At 43.5% G+C, this 15,865-nt stretch overlaps 1 pseudogene; it reads left to right on the top strand.

Moving 5' to 3' along the window:
- Positions 1-1,323: 1,323 nt before the first annotated feature.
- LOC136517239 (CSC1-like protein At4g02900) lies at positions 1,324-14,633 on the top strand (annotated as a pseudogene).
- Positions 14,634-15,865: the final 1,232 nt, after the last annotated feature.

Below are 15,865 nucleotides of genomic sequence, written 5' to 3'. Positions count from 1 at the left end.
CCGTCCCGTGCTGCGGTTTCTACCCTCTGCGGCCTATAGGGTGACGCCTATAGTCACCTCCTATCACAGCTGCCTTTTGCATCCACTGTTGCGACAGTCCCATCACCGAAGGCGCATGTTGTTTTGCCTTAGACTGCGCGGGCTGGCGGGCCTCTGATAGCCCTTCGTGTGGCAGAGGAGCCGGCACTACTACAGAAATGAGCTTTAGTCCCGGTTGGGAACTGGCTCTACTCCCGGTTTCCCAACCGGGACTAGCAATCCGGGGCTAAAGGTGTTGTTCTTTAGTCCCGGTTTGCCACAACCGGGACTAAAGATCCTCCCAGCTTTAAAAAAAAATGCCTCCCACTGCTGCGCACTGTGAGATTCGAACCCAAACCTCATGCACTGCCTCGCGCGTAGCTTACCACCCCACCTACACAACACATCTAACAATGGATGTGATGCTTTCCTTTTGAACTAACCCAGCCGGGGACCTTTAGTCCCGGTTGGTGTTACCAACCGGGACTAAAGGGCCTACCTTTAGTCTGGGTTGGTATTACCAACCGGGACTAAAGGTTGGAGGACTTTTAGTCCCGGTTTAGCCGTTGGGCAGAGACCTTTAGTCTCGGTTGGAGACACCAACCGGGACTAAAGGCCTTCTAGTCCCGGGGGCAAAAAATGCCGAGGCTAATGCCAAATTGGGACATCGTTCTAAAGTCTGTTCTCTAGTAGTGTGGGCACTGGGTGGTGGATCACTCGGGAGGTCTGCCTTGTGGCCGTTGGGTGATCTGTCCACCTTGCCTGATCGACGGTCGCATGGGTAGGACAGTTGAGCGATGGGGGCGGGCGCGTCCAACCTGTCGCCCAATGTCGGTTGTGATCGAGTCAGTTGGCTTTGTATCCACCTGGGGCGTATGAATATACCCGCCAGATGTAGCCCCCGAGCCCCTATCTAGTTAGGAGAATCAGTCAAGATGTTAATACGTAGTCGAGGTGAGAACAAGAATATCCATAATGTAAGGCATGCATTCTTCAAACACTATCTCGATGTCGTCAATTATATAAAAAAATCAATACATTCTATTATTAGATACTTGAGATACAACTGCTAAAAAAGACAGCCACACACTTGGCAGCAGGTGTGGTGCTCACGAAGTCACGAGCCGTGGAAGTGCAGACGACTTGCCTCCCCGTTGGCATGGCTTCGGTGGTCTGCCGGACACACAAGAAAGTGGGACCCGACTCATCTGTACTCCGTATATAATATAATATAGCACTTCTTATGTATATATGCATATATATATATATACGCTGAAATTTGCTGGCCGGGGACGGCACGCACCGCCGGCTTACGATTTGTCCAATTCTCGTGTGCTTCGCCTTCGTAAACGCATCCCTGGCCTCCACCCTTCGCCACGGCCACTTGATCGCCCAATTGCTAGTGCGGAGAACGCGAGGAGGGGAGATTGCCGAGGCTATCACCTTGCTGCAGGCGGAGGCGCCGGTCGAAGAAGGATTCACGGGCTCACGGCCCACGGCTTCTCTCTCCTCTCGGCTCTCGTCCTGACTGCAGGCGTAGATACGCGCGCGGTGATCGTGATCCCCATCCGCCCCTCCGTCACACCAGTCTCGTCTTGGCCTCTCCTCTCGGCTCTCACGTGCAAACCTAGGCGCCGGCGCCGGCGTGCTCCTAGCGCTAGCGTGAGTGCACGGCCAAAGCGAGGGACCGGCGGGCGGTGGCGCGGAAGAATCGGGCCGGCAGGCGGGCAGCGGAGGCGCCGCCGTCCTTGTGTGGGGCAGGACAGCAGAGGCGGACACGGTGCTCGTGCTTGACGGGGCAACAGAGGCGGGACCGCGGGAGGAGGGATAACGGGGAGTGCGGCAGGCCGGCAGTGGCCACATCACGCAGCATGCCGGGCGCCGGCAAGGCAGCAACGAATCCTGGCAGCAGCGCCCAGCAGGTTAGTTGCAAAATCCCCACGGCATTTTCCCATCACACGCCCCAAATCGCATCTCTAATTCAGCTGCACAAATTGTTTATAGTTTACTAGAATTTGTATACGATAAGGATGACCTAGATTGCATCCCTAGTTTTTTGTATTTTGCATATTGCACCCTAACTTTTGTTAAGTGTCCAACTTGTAGTGTAGGCTGACATTCTTTTTTTTTAGAAGTCTACGGAGGGGGAGAGGATCCCCCACCTGATGCATTTCATTTAGGGGCCCAAGGCCAAATTGGTTCAAAGTACATAGGTGGTTTGAACGACAAACTAGGGTGACATTTGTTAGAGTTCGTTTTTAGTCATGTTCATCGGATCGGGATGTATTGGTAGTAGGAATAGGTGTTCGGGATCACAGAGAGACAGAGAGAAAGGGGGTGATAGGTTGCAAACCATCAAAAGCCGTAGTGGTCGAAGCTCCGGCCGGGGTTTCGTTGATGGACGCCATCTGCGCGCCGACAGCGACGTTCGGTGGAGAGGGAGTCGGCGCTGTGGCGTCCTCGGCGGCGGCGTGTGCGTCGGGGTGGCGTTGCCGGCGTCGGTGGTGCTTCCCGTCGCTGGCAGCGCCCCTTCTCAAGATCGGGTCTAGGGTTAGGATGTCGGTGGGGTGACTGGCGGCGCGGTGAACCTCGTACTGCGAGCCCCGGCCCCCACCTTTCCTTTATAGCGCTGTACGACGGGGGCCCACCAACCATGTAGGGTTGGGCGCCCCCGATCAGGGGCGCGAGAACAAGGCCCAGTTAGGCCGTTGGGACTAACTGGTGGGAGATCAATCCTAACATTCTCCCCCTTGATCTCTCATCTATTCTTCGTTCTTTAATTTCATACTCAAAACTTTCAATTCATATTTTTCTTGCTTCCATCCTATTTCATCACAGATTAGTGCATAGAACTGTCCCATCGTCACAGCAATTAGTGCCGTTAGACTAACAACCACAATACAATTCTCCGTTTTGAAATGTAAACTTTCTTTGGGCCCTTCGTATATTCGGGAATCATAAGCTTTCCCTTAAACCCATGCCGGCTACGTGTTCTCTGAACACGTTGGGTGGTAAGCCCTTTGTGAGCGGATCCGCGAGCATTTTCTCTGTACTTATATGCTCAAGATTTATTATATGATCCCGAACTTTATCTTTCACAACATAGTACTTTATGTCAATGTGTTTGGCAGCACCACTTGACCTATTGTTGTGAGCATACTGTACCGCTGGATTGTTATCACAATACAATCTCAGTGGTTCATTTATATCATCAATCACTTTCAATCCGGGTATGAATTTCTTCAGCCAATTCACCTGCCCTATTGCCTCATAGCATGCTACAAACTCGGCATACATTGTCGAAGATGTAGTTACGGTTTGTTTGGAGCTTTTCCACGATATAGCCCCTCCTGCGAGAGTAAATACATATCCTACGTGGATTTTCTTTCATCTCCCGCATAATCAGAATCTGAATACCCCTCTATCTGCAGGGAGTCAGATCTTCTATACGTAAGCATAAGGCCTTTCGTACCCTGCAAATAACGCAGGACTTTCTTCACTAATTTCCAATGTTCAATTTCTGGATTCTTTTGATATCTGCCTAAGTAACCCGGTAACAAAAGCTAAGTCAGGGCGTGTACACACTTGAGCATATTGTAAACTTCCAACAGCTGAAGCATACGGTACCGCTTTCATTCGGTCAATTTCATATTAGTTCTTGGGACACTGATGTTCCCCAAATCTATCGCCCTTGACTATAGGAGCAGGTGAAGGACTGCACGCATGCATACTAAATTTTTTCAGGACCTTTTCTATGTATGCCTTTTGCGATAATCCTAGAACCCCTTTTCTCCTGTCTCGGTGAATCTCTATTCCCAAAACGAACGAGGCCTCACCGACATCCTTCATATCAAAGTTTGAGGACAAGAATTTTTTCGTTTCCATTAGTAGATTGATATCACTACTAGCAAGCAAGATATCATCCACATACAAAATTAGGAATATGTACTTTCCATTCTTGAACTTTGCATAAACGCAATTGTCCTCAACATTTTCTTCAAACCCAAAACCTTTTATCGTTCTATCAAACTTCAAATACCACTGTCTTGAAGCTTGCTTCAATCCGTAGATTGATTTCTTCAGGCGGCATCCCATATTTTCCTTTCCTTTTACGACAAAACCTTTCGGTTGTGCCATATAAACATTTTCTTCCAAATCCCCGTTTAGGAAAGCCGTCTTTACATCCATTTGATGTAACTCCAAATCATAGTGGGCTACAAGTGCCATTATAATTCTGAAGGAATCTTTACATGAGACTGGAGAAAATGTCTCATTGTAATCAATCCCTTCTCTTTGCGTGAAGCCTTTCGCCACTAAGTCGCGCTTTAAATCTTTCTATATTCCCTTGGGAGTCATATTTCGTTTTGTAGACCCATTTACAGCCTACTGTTTTGGCTCCTTTAGGAATATTTTCTAAGTCCCAAACTTTATTGGTACTCATTGATTTCAATTCATCTTCCATGGCCTTAAGCCACTTTGATGAGTGGTCGCTTCTCATGGCTTCTTCAAATGAGGTGGGATCATCCCCCATCTGACATTCTTCTGTTTCATAAACTTCATAGTCATCAGTAATAGCTGATCTTCTTATTCTTTGAGACCTTCTAGGTGCCTCCGACACTTGTTCCACATTGGGCTATTGTTGTTCTTCCTCATGTGCAACATTTGGTTCTATAGGTTCCTCAAGGATAAGTTCCTCAAGGACAGGTTCCTCATGTTTATTCATTGTCGCCACGGGAAAACTTGCAACAGGATGTTGGCACTACAGTGTCCTGCACTGTCAGTGCAACAGCAGCAGGTGGCGTGAAGAATGGTTCTTCGACCATCGGAGTGGGTACATGTACCCGCTTCTCCTGTAGGCTGATTTCTCGTGCTACCATGCTCCCCCTGATCATGTTATCCTCCAAGAACACAGCGTGTCTTGTTTCTACAATCTTCGTATGTCTGCCAGGACAATAGAAGCCATATCCTTTCGATCTTTCTGGATAGCCAATAAAATGGCAGCTGACTGTCTTGGAGTCTAACTTTCCTATGTTTGGTTAAACACTTTTGCCTTAGCTGGACAGCCCCACACACGCAAATGGTTAAGTGAGGGTTCCCTTCCTGTCCATAATTCATACGGTGTTTTAGGCACCGATTTACTTGGTACTCGATTAAGTATGTGAATGGCGGTTTTCAGTGCCTCCATCCATAAACTAATCGGTAATGTGGAGTAACTCATCATGCTTCTTACCATATCCATTAAGGTACGGTTACGTCTTTCAGCCACTCCATTCTGCTGAGGCTCCCCCGGTGTGGAGTACTGAGCAACTATGCCATTTTCCTGTAGGAACCTTGCAAATGGTCCAGGAATTTAGCCATAAGGGGTATGTCGCCCTATAGTACTCTCCACCTCGGTCTGATCGTACTATCTTGATTTTCTTATTGTGCTGATTTTCAACTTCAGCTTTAAATATTTTGAATTTATCCAATGCTTCCGATCTTTCTTTAATTGGATAAATATTGCCATAACGAGAGTAGTCGTCTGTGAATGTTATAAATGAGTCATAACCATCCACACTTTTCATAGGAAAAGGACCACATATATTTGTGTGGATTATTTCTAAAATTCCTGTGCTTCGTTTGGCATCTTTCTTAATTTTCTTGACATACTTTCCTTTGATGCAATCAATACATTGTTCTAAATCTGAAAATTCTAAGTGCGGGAGAATTGATTCCTTAACCAATCGTTCCATTCTCCCCCTCGAAATATGGCCCTAAGCGATAATGCCATAATTTCGAAGAGACAGTATCAATTCTCTTCCGCTTCTTAGTTACATCCGTAGATGGGGAATCATTCATATTCTCATCACATACATTGTTCGCATTCTCAACAAGAGATAATAAATAAAGCTTGTCTTGTCGGAAGGCAAGACCAACACATTTATTATTAACCAGTATCTTACACTTGCCATCACCAAAATGGCAATCAATTCCATCATCATCAAGTTTCGAAACACTTATCAAATTTCTACGCAAAGAGGGAACATAAAGTACTTCTTTAAGTCTAAGTACAAAACCATTATTCAATTCTAAAGAAAAATCTCCAATGGCTTCAATATTGGCTTGCACTCCATTTGCAACTTTAATCGTTCTTTCTCCTCTTTGCAAGGTTGTCGTCCCACTTAACCCCTGTAAAGAATTTGCAACATGAGTAGTTGCTCCTGAATCAACCCACCAAGTGGATTTATCATAACATAAATACAGGGATTCATCTATAAATGTAATAAATTCATCACCTTTCTTTAGCAGAGATTTCAGGAAGTCTGGACAATCCCTCTTGTAGTGTCCCTTCTTGAAGCAGTGCTTGCACTGATCCTTTTCAGCTCCACCATACTGCTGATTCTCAAAATCCTGGGGTTTCTTTCCCTGTGAATTGGAGGAAGAGGCCTTATCCCACTTAGGTTTCCCTTATGGTTTAGAATTCTTGCCATTAAAGTTCTTTCTTTTGTTATCCTTCACAAAATGAGCAGATTCACCTTGTGAGGACTTTATCCTCTCCTCTTCTTGAGCACACATCGAGATGAGTCTTTCTATGCCCTATCTTTCAGGCTGCATATTGTAGTTCACAATAAAGTGTCATATTCTTTTGGCAAAGAAGCAAAAATCAAATGAATCAGGAAATCCTCCTCCTTCAAATTCATTTCTTTTAGCTTAGATGCCGTAGTGTTCATCTTCAAAATGTGCTCTCTTATGCTACCACCAGTGAATTTCTCATTCACAAGCTTCTTAATCAGTGAACTTGCTGTGGCCTTGGTAGACCCAGTAAACTGACTCTTGATTTTCTCAAGATATTCTTTGACAGTAGCACATTCAGGGATTGAGCCCCTCATCTGTTCTTCTATGGTGGCTTTGGCTACCAACAGGCACTTGCGGTTGGAGAGAGTCCATTGCCTATGTTCAAGGTCATATTTTATTCTTATTTTAGCATGATCACGCTTTCGAGCAGCGAAATCAGCGTCAGATTCATTGTCACCTCTCACCGGGTCCTCTGGCTCAGTAGGACACGGTGAGGTGATGGCAAAATCGACCTCTCCCAACGCAAGTTCCAATTCATACTTCTCCCGCCACACACGGTGATTGGTTCCGTTGAGTGTCGGGATGTTGGCAATGTTCACAATGCATTTGTCTCCTGAAATCACACCAGAGTAAGTAAGAAACATTTATACATAAAATTTCATGCTTTAACTCAACGTTGGTCAAATTAAAACTTATAATTCATCCATGCAAACATTTTACATCACCGTTGGGCAGAAGTAAAATTAATGCACAATTTCTCATGGTTCAAAATTATAATATTGTTATTAACAACGTTGGTCAGAAAATAACAATATCATAATCACATCAAAATTATCAGAAATTCATTTCTCTTAAAATTAAATTATCCCGTTGGTTCAAATTTAATCAAAGAGAACAATAATTATCATGCACAGCGGAAACATTAATAATCTTTTCATATTATTATTTTCCAGAAGCACTAAAAAATTCATTGTTTTCTGAGCAAAATATCGTTGGATAAAATTTGCACAGAAAATTGTATCAAAATCATTCAAATTCATCAAAAAATATGCATTAAAATTGCTCCTGGAAAATAATAAGAAAATTTATTTCTTCCTTCTTTCATTTCAGCCCGGCGCGGCCCAAGACGCGCTGAAAACGGCTCGGCCCAACTGTCCTCGCGCGCACAGGCCGCACCCAGGCCGCAACCTGGGCCTGGGCCGGCAAAGTGCCGCGCGCCCTCGCGCCCGCCTGGGCTGGCGATGGCCCGAGGATCCGTGGCCGTTGGTTTTGATCGGACGGTCGCGCGCCGTCTTCGGCCGGATCAAAACCAACGCCGCGCGGGGGGCCTGAAAACCCTAGGCCATTCGGCTCTTCCCCTTTCTCTCTCTTCGCTCTTTCTCTCTTCTCAGCCGCAGCGAAGACAGCCGCCACCGAGCAGCCGCGAGCGAGGAAAGCAGAGCGGGCGGCCATGGCGAGCCTTGGCGCCGTCGCTGGCCCCCTCGCCGGCGCGCGTGCTCCCCAACAGGTGAGCACGCCGCCGTCGAGCGTCCTGGCCGCGGCGCTTCCTTGGCCGAGCACGGCGAGCCCGCGCCCCCGGCTCGGCTTCTTCTCCCGCGCCGGCGAAAAGGTTCATCCGACGCACCCTAACCCTAACGCATTTTTCCCCTTTCTGATTTTGAGTTTGTTCTTTTCGGGTTTATCCGAATGGGAAAAACTAGGGTTAGGGTTAGGGTTCGTTCTTGCCGATTCGATTTCTTTGCTTTCGTTTCTTTCTTTTTCGTTCATCCGAATGGAAAACTGGGATTAGGGTTAGGGTTCGACCCTTCTTTCTTTCTTCTTCCCCTTTTCTCTCTTTCGGATTTGCGTCTAGGGTTCTCGGAATCCGACCCTCCCCTTTTCCCTTGTTCCGATTTGATTTGGGAAATTAGGGTTAGGTCTTAGGGTTCGGTTTTCTATTTTCTTTCCCGATCCGCATCAGATCGGTCGGTTTCACTTCCCCGATCTGATTTCTTGTCGAACCGTGGCTCCGGTACCATTGTTAGAGTTCGTTTTTAGTCATGTTCATCGGATCGGGATGTATTGGTAGTAGGAATAGGTGTTCGGGATCACAGAGAGACAGAGAGAAAGGGGGTGATAGGTTGCAAACCATCAAAAGCCGTAGTGGTCGAAGCTCCGGCCGGGGTTTCATTGACGGACGCCATCTGCGCGCCGGCAGCGACGTTCGGTGGAGAGGGAGTCGGTGCTGTGGCGTCCTCGGCGGCGGCGTGTGCGTCGGGGTGGCGTTGCCGGCGTCGGTGGTGCTTCCCGTCGCTGGCAGCGCCCCTTCTCAAGATCGGGTCTAGGGTTAGGATGTCGGTGGGGTGACTGGCGGCGCGGTGAACCTCGTACTGCGAGCCCCGGCCCCCACCTTTCCTTTATAGCGCTGTGCGACGGGGGCCCACCAACCATGTAAGGTTGGGCGCCCCCGATCAGGGCGCGAGAACAAGGCCCAGAGATCAATCGTAACAACATTCACATGCTAGCATCAGTAAACTCATAAAGATATGAGAGGTGATGTTAAACCGAAGGGTCATTAGTTAGGTATTTTGATTTTCACTTGCATTGTGTTTGTTGTTCATTAAGCATGAAATTGAAATATTGTACATATAATTCATTTTATGCATTAATTTTGTTACGTGTCAAAGGGGCTTAAATGTTGGCCCTAGCTAGGCATGAGAATTTACTAGCTCCGCCACTGGTTCTATGGCCTCTATATATATGATACCTAGCTTCTGCCGTGCCTTTTATATATTCTCCTTCATCTTCAGAGCATTGATCAAGGGCCTTGACACTAACTATTGTTGTGTGAACAAGAATTTACCTAATCTATGACCTAGTTTCATTTGATGGACCAACCAGCGGACATATTTATTATTGCAAATGTCAATGTCCTACTTCTCTTGACTGTTTGTTTGTTTATATGCAGCCTTTTGCTTCAACAGCTTGCTAATACTACTCTATGATGCTTATTCAGTAGTGAATCCCATAATAGAGATATGGGTTCCCTCACTGATATTGGAGTTTCTGCGGGACTAAACATACTATCTGCAGTGGGTTTCCTTCTTGCATTTGCTGTTCTGAGGATACAGCCTATTAACGATCGGGTATACTTTCCAAAATGGTACCTCAAAGGGACAAGAAGCAGCCCAAGGCAATTGGGAACTGTTTTCTCGAAGTTTGTGAATGCAGATTTGTCAACATATATCCGGTTTCTAAACTGGATGCCTGCAGCACTGAAAATGCCAGAACCTGAACTTATTGAGCATGCGGGACTAGACTCTGCGGTATATGTCCGCATTTATCTTCTTGGGTGAGCATGATATTCGTGTTTCTCAATTTTCACATTGCATGATTGTTTTTAGTTTCATGTCTTTAAAGTTAAAAAATAATTATTTAGACTGCCAGCTTGATGTTAGAACATGATCATTTGACTTGTTGGAACATATATATACACTGGAAAATCAGTATATTTATAGCATTAGTACATTATATTTCCTGATGCTGAATTATGTTCTTCATTTGCAGTTTAAAAATATTTGTGCCAATTGCGCTGCTTGCATTTTCTGTTCTAGTTCCTGTCAATTGGACTAGTGGAACATTGGAAAATGAAAAGGGACTAAGTTATGACGAAATTGACAAGCTTTCAATATCAAATCTAGGAAAAGGTTCAAAAAGGTGTGAACTAATTCTACTACTTGCTTATGATATGTGCTGTTTAGTGCATCTTGCAATGCTAGAATTGAGCATGCCTCCTTTTTATCGAGATAGTTTTGTGCTGCATGATACACTCCATTTCGATTGGGCTTGTTCTAACCTCTCATTTTCAGATATCTTATATCCATTTTCTCAGTCTTGTTGGAGATTAGCATAGAGTCTTAATTAGAACACAAAAAGATTGACTGCAATTGTAAGATTATGATCAAAAGAAACACAATCATTTCTGATATCTTCAATTTTTTTTTCAAGCATCTGTGCATTTATGTAGTTGAGGATTGACATATTCTTTCATTTCTCCTATTACTTCGCATAGTCAGATAAATTTTCTATTTTGTCTTTTTGAGTGAAGAGATATATCTACTGAATTCTTGAACTATTTTCATAGGTTTTGGGCACACATAGCGATGTCCTATGTGTTTACATTTTGGACGTTCTTTGTGTTGTATCACGAGTATAAGGTTGTGACAACGATGAGGTTGCGCTTCCTTGCTAATCAAAATCGTCGACCTGATCAATACACAGTAAATGTTCTATCCTTACAGTTTCAGTAAACGTGTCAGTTTTACTATATTTATTTGTTAAGTCTGCGTCCTATTCAATGAAAACATTATTTATTTCAGGAAACTTGTTGAACTGTAAAATTTCCTAATTGCCACTCCTAAGTCCTGACCCTTTTCTTATTTATTTAGGTTCTTGTGCGAAATGTACCTCCAGACCCAGATGAATCAGTTAGTGAGCACGTTGAGCACTTCTTTGCTGTGAATCACCGTGATCATTACCTTAGTCACCAGGTTATAACTTTCATTTGATTATGTGTACTGTAGTACTGTCATGATGATTTATATGATCAGGCAATTAGAAAATAAATAAATAAATAAATAATTGTTTATATTTGGATTTCTTCTTTGATTGTACTTCTTAACTCTTCAACTCATGCAGAAAGAGTTGCTTCTTTTCCTGTCTTGTTCTTTTTTGAATGAGAGATCACATGTCCATTCCAGTTCAAATTTTGCTTCTAGAGTAACTTTATAAATCTGGTCAACAGATTGTATACAATGCAAACCACCTTTCTGGCTTGGTTGAGAAGAAAAAAGGACTGCAAAACTGGTTAATCTACTACGAAAACAAGCATGCTAAAAACCCTGCAAAAAGGCCAAAAATAAAGGTACAACTTCTCTGTTTCAGACATTCTCTTACACTGAATGGCTTTTTTTTTCTCTTGCACTGAACGACTTTTGCCATCTAAAATGCAATTTCAATGGATACATAAAAGATTGCAAGTGGTATAACTCCAGTAAATTTCTTACAGACAGGACTGTGGGGTCTTTGGGGACAAAGAGTGGATGCTATAGAATACTACCAAAAAGAAATTGAGGATTTATGTAAACAGGTATACTAAAGCAACAACCACCTCTTCATCAGTTGATACTATCGTCAGACTGTCAGGAACCCTCCTTGCTTCCTTCAATTCTACAACCAATTTACTTGATACCATTTATAGTACTCCTTGCTTCCTTCAATTCTACAACCAATTTACTAGATACCATTTATACAACATTTTCACATGCATTGCAGGAGGACGAGGAGAGGCAAAAGGTGATCACTGATCCAAACTATATCATGCCAGCAGCATTTGTGTCTTTCAAAACACAGTGGGGGGCTGCGGTTTGTGCTCAAACACAGCAGACAAGTAATCCGACCGTGTGGTTAACTGAGTGGGCTCCAGAACCTCGTGATATTTTCTGGGCTAATCTCGCAATCCCTTTTGTTGAGCTCTCAGTTAGGAGGCTTATTGTAGCTGTTGCCTTCTTCTTTCTGACCTTTTTCTTCATGATACCAATTGCTATTGTCCAATCCTTGGCAAACCTAGAAGAGATCGTGAAGGTGCTTCCTTTCTTGAAACCTATAATAGAAAGGTGAGTGTTAATATTTGTTAGTTTACAGTTAAGTATCATGAAAAAGCATTTTTGGCATGCTATTTTACAAGTAGGTTTCACTTAATCCTACCATCTTGCAACTTAACTATTGTCACGCTGACTTCCAGTGACTCATCAATATGGTGTCCAAGTGGGCTTGTTTTTGCCACAATAGTGGGCGCATTTTAAAATAAGATGGTCAATGTTTGAAATTTATTAGTAGGCATCAGTTTAAGGAGCTTCTGAGCTTTAGCAGAGCCTCTTATGTAGATTTTGTGATTTTAATACATCCTTGCTAAATCATTTGACTCAATGCCTGTTTGGGTAGCTTTTGCTTCTACAAAGTTAGCTTTGGCTACCACTTCTAGGAAGCAGATTGGACCTAACCTTATTAGTATAATAAGTTATTAAGTTATGATCACAGTTTACCTTCAGTTGCAAATATGGTATCTTGAATTATTAAATGATGCAATTATGTTCGCTTGAAGAAAATATTGTTTGTCGATTTACAAAAGTGCAATTACTGGTTGCAGTTACCAAGATTTTCCTTGGAATGCATAATACATAAAATCCAACACCTTTTTGTATGGTAAATTGTTTGCAAGGTTATTGTTGTCTAATGGATCTAAATTCTATCGTGCAATGTCATGCAGAAATTCCCTTCAAGCAGTTATCCAAGGCTTCTTGCCAGGGATCGTATTGAAAATCTTTCTTATACTTCTCCCAACAATTCTAATGGCCATGAGCAAGATTGAAGGACACACATCGCTCTCCGGATTGGACAGGAAAACAGCAATGAAGTACTACATTTTCCTTTTCGTAAATGTGTTCTTGGGGAGTGTAATAACTGGAACAGCATTCCAACAACTAGACAACTTCATCCATCAGTCCGCTAATAAGTACGGTGAATTAAAATATCATTTCTTGCATTATGATAGTTTTGGTCAAATTTGCTATCTACCTAACAAATGCATTATCTTATTCTATGTCATTTTCACTTGTGTCACCTCAAGAATTCCAGAGGTTATTGGAGAGTCCATTCCTATGAAGGCAACATTTTTCATGACATACATAATGGTTGATGGCTGGTCTGGTATAGCTGCTGAAGTTTTTCGGTTGAAGGCATTAGTCATATTCCATATAAAGAATGCTTTCTTGGTCAGAACGGAGCACGACCGCGAGCAGGCCATGGATCCTGGAAGCCTGGATTTTTACAACTCAGAACCACGATTACAGCTGTATTTTCTGCTTGGTCTTGTATATGCAGTTGTCACACCAATGCTTCTTCCCTTCATCATAGTGTTCTTCAGCCTTGCATATCTTGTTTTCAGACATCAGGTACTACTCTGTTTGAGTTTAAATCACCATTATGTTTGTTGGAATCTTATTCACATTCCATAAAAAACAGCAACTTTGTGTTAAAAAAAAAAAACAGCAACTTTTGATTACAACTTTGCCAACATTTCATTTGATACTTCAAGTACCATACTCTATTATCGATCTTCTCTAACATGGGTCCCTAATATATTTTTTCCCTATTTTGCAAGATAATTAACGTATATAGTCAGCACTACGAAAGTGGTGCACAATTCTGGCCAGATGTGCACATGCGACTAATCATAGCACTGATAGTATCACAAATCCTCCTACTGGGATTGCTGAGTACACAGGAAGCAGAGAAGTCCACTGTTGCTCTTCTCCCACTTCCTGTCCTCTCCATTTGGTTCCACTATGTTTGCAAGGGCCGGTTTGAGCCAGCGTTTGTGAAGTTTCCCTTGCAGGTAAGACCAAAAAATGAGCTCACAAATATATCTGAATAAAGTGTCATAATGAATCAATGTTAAGCTATAATAGCATGGAAAGCATACAAAAATGGGACCTATTCTGACATAAGTTGCCATACGCTTCTATTTGGCAGGATGCTATGGTAAAGGACACATTGGAACGGGCGCATGATCCGACTTTAAATTTGAGAGAGTACCTAAAGGGTGCTTATGTGCATCCAGTCTTCCAGAAAAATGATATATATAAGGTTGTCGCCATGGACGAGGAAGAGAAGAAGCCCCATCGTTGTGACAAAGCGGCAGTCTCGCACGAACACACCAGGGGGAAGCAAATTCAATTCCAGTTCTGGTGGTACTAATGAAGGGGAATTCAGTCGGGTGCCTCCTACCTAAAGCCTGATTCTTTCATGAGCAAATATAATTTTTTAGCCCAGTAATCTTGTAAATGTTTGGAGAAAATGGAAATACAAAAGGAGGCAGTAGGATAGTGAAACAGTGGCTGTATTATATATGATCTACAATTTGTCAATTCATTAGTTCATCAGGACAATTTGAGCAATTAAGAACTGGAACTTCATCCAAAGTTGACGTAAGTCTTCCCCTGACATGATAAAAAAAAGTCTTCCCAATGCGCTCCAAGACTCTGTACGGACCAAAGTACTTGTAGGAAAGTTTAGGATACGGTCTGCTTGCTACCGATGATTGGGTATACGGCTGCGGACGTAGCAGCACCTGATCGTTGACTTCAAACTGCCTGTCAGAACACTCAGCCTGTTCGTTTCGTCGTAAATGATCGTGGATTATTTACTGCTGGCCGGTTTGGTGTGAGAGAAAAATACTGTTTCAACTTATAATCCACGATCGTATACGAGCAAGCGAACATGCTGACTGTCTATCAGCTTGCACTTTCATTCGATTTTGTGCTTGCTCCATGCTGACTGTCTATCAGCTTGCACTTTCATTCGATTTTGTGCTTGCTCCAGGCGTTGCTTGAGTGCCTGACAGTGCTGCTCTCTGTTGTCAATGACATGTGCCACTGTAGGGGATGTCTCGGCAGTGACTGTTGGACAGGCTCCTAGATTTGAATCATATCCATATAGGGCTTTGAATGGAGAGCACCCTAGAGAGCTATGGAAAGATGAATTATACCACAGTTGTGCTAAGGGAAGCCCACCTCAAAAACATCTCAAGACACTGATTAACTCGCTCTGTTTGACCATTAGACTGTGGATGATATGCTGTTGAGAAATCGAGGTTAACTCTGTACAGGTTGAATAGTTGCTTCCAAAATTGGCTAACAAAGATAGTATCTCTTTCGGTCACTATGGATTATGGCAGGCCATGCAACTTAACAATGTTGTCTAGAAACAACTGATCTATTGTGATGGCAGTATAGGGATGTTTGACAAGTGAGCAAATTTGGTGAACCTGTCAACTACCACCAAAATCACTGAGTAGCCTTCTGATTTGGGGAGTCCTTCAATGAAATCCATGGATAGATCCTTCCATACTCCAGTAGGTATAGGCAGTGGCTGGAGTAAGCCTGCTGGATGGGTGTTATTGTGTTTGGCTTGCTGGCATGTGGAGCATTGCTTAATGTAACTGTCCACATCCTTCTTCATTCCTTTCCAATGAAAGTGCTTCTTAAGTCTGTGATAGGTTGCAGCCACCCCTGAGTGACCTCCAATGGCACTTGCATGAAAAGTTGTGATAAGTTTGGTCTACAAAGCTGAGTTATGTGCAATCCAAATGAGATTGTTCTTTCTGATCAATCCTTGATCCAAGATAAAGCCTTTGGCATTAGGATTAACAATTGCCAACTCTGTGAGAATTTGCTGTGCTTTTGGATCAGTC

Source organism: Miscanthus floridulus, chromosome 17 (assembly GCF_019320115.1).
Source record: "Miscanthus floridulus cultivar M001 chromosome 17, ASM1932011v1, whole genome shotgun sequence".
In the NCBI taxonomy this organism is placed as follows: Eukaryota; Viridiplantae; Streptophyta; class Magnoliopsida; order Poales; family Poaceae; genus Miscanthus; species Miscanthus floridulus.
This window is presented reverse-complemented; position numbering and strand designations above follow the sequence as displayed.